Genomic DNA, 1,632 nt, shown 5'->3' with positions numbered 1-1,632 from the left:
TAGAGACGAGGTTTCACCATGTTGACCAGGATGGTCTCGATCACTTGACCTCGTGATCCACCAGCCTCGGCCTCCCAAAGTGCTGGGATTACAGGCTTGAGCCACCGTGCCCGGCCTCAAGTAAGCAGTCTTGACTAGTTACTGGGAAGGGTGAGCTAAGTAAGATGAGCTTCACAAGTGATATAACATTTGAATTAGTGAATGGTTAAGGAAAATATAGATGTTTCCAGGCAGCATATAAAAGTAAGTAGGTGATTTAGAGTTGATGTGATTGTGGTGGTGTCCAAAAAGTGAATTGGTACCACCAGAAATTAAGCTGAAAAGTGTGATCATAAAATTTAGAGGGATACTTAAGAAAACCGAGAAATGTATTTATTTGTTATTAAAATAGGTCATTGAAAGTAACTGAATAACTGATGGATTTCTTTTTTTTTAGGAAGCTCAATCTGCAGGATTGGAAGGGGATGGGTATTCATCCTAGAGATATTAGAAAATAATTTCGTTATACTGTGGTCCTAGAAGCAAAGATACTCTGAAAACAGATTAAAGTGTAGCTCAGAGTCCATAACCGATGTCGGCCTGCTGCGGCAGAGTGCAGGCCTGGTTAGTGAGGCCCCCTCCCTAGCTGACCAACGTGCCTCCATGCAGGTTAGGCTGCTAGCCTGCTTGTGTGGGTGTGGAGGCTACAGTCACAATTAATGCCTTAGAAGAAGAGAGCTTCATACATTCTTTCTCCTCTGCCTCTGATGCAGAACTTGGTGCTGTGGTTGAATATTCAGAGGATATTATCAAGGATGATGAATTCCAGGTATTATAGAGAAATTTCATGGGCAAATACTACCAGGAGTTTGAAGACAAGGAAAAGAATTAACTCAGCTATATTGCATGTTTTTAGTGAATAAATTTATTTGGTGGAAAAGTATATTAAAAGACAGCTTCTGGAGCAGATTCCTCGGTTTAACATGGCAGCTTTTACAACAACGTTACAGCACAGTAAAGATGAAATGGCTGGTGACATATTCAACATGCTGCTCCCATTTATGGATTTTCTAGCTTTTAAATAAATGTTTTTGAATACAGAGCAGCAAAAGGCAGCCAGGGATAGGACTTACATTATGGTTTAGTGGTGACTTGTTGTGCAAATTATCCTCTAGGCCAGCTTCCTGAAACCACCTATAGCACCAGGTCCTACCTCCAACCAGTGAATGGGGATCATTCTGGATGTCTCTGACCCATAGGACAATAGTCTCAGCTAGTGATGACAGAATACATCTTGAAAAGACTGACTCTGCTCTGCAACACTTCATTCATGTTACATATTGATGGATCAAAACCAATATGACTTAGCCTTCCTGGACCCATGACTCTTGAAATACCTTCAAGTATTCATTAACCTTGGTGCCAAGTAACCCTAGTTCACCTCCCCTCTCCAAGTAGATACCTCTCTCATGTACTTTTGAGTCAGACTTTTCTGGAGTAAGCCCATGTCAAGGATTCCACCTAGAGGAGCTCTTCCCCAAGAATACATGTTGGTATGTCAACAGTGTGGAATAACTCACCATAACAAATACTCTTTGATTTAGCAGGCTTTGCATAGGTATTTTTGTATACTCACAATTCTTTTTCATATGA

General features: G+C 41.0%; 1 pseudogene; it reads left to right on the top strand.

The window, feature by feature from the left end:
* Positions 1-571: 571 nt before the first annotated feature.
* LOC100396343 (ADP-ribosylation factor-like protein 2-binding protein pseudogene) lies at positions 572-1,179 on the top strand (annotated as a pseudogene).
* The last annotated feature ends 453 nt before the right edge of the window (positions 1,180-1,632 follow it).

This window comes from Callithrix jacchus, chromosome 1, assembly GCF_049354715.1.
Source record: "Callithrix jacchus isolate 240 chromosome 1, calJac240_pri, whole genome shotgun sequence".
Taxonomy (NCBI): Eukaryota; Metazoa; Chordata; class Mammalia; order Primates; family Cebidae; genus Callithrix; species Callithrix jacchus.
Note: the sequence above shows the minus strand (reverse complement) of the source record. Positions and strands in the feature narration are given on the sequence as shown.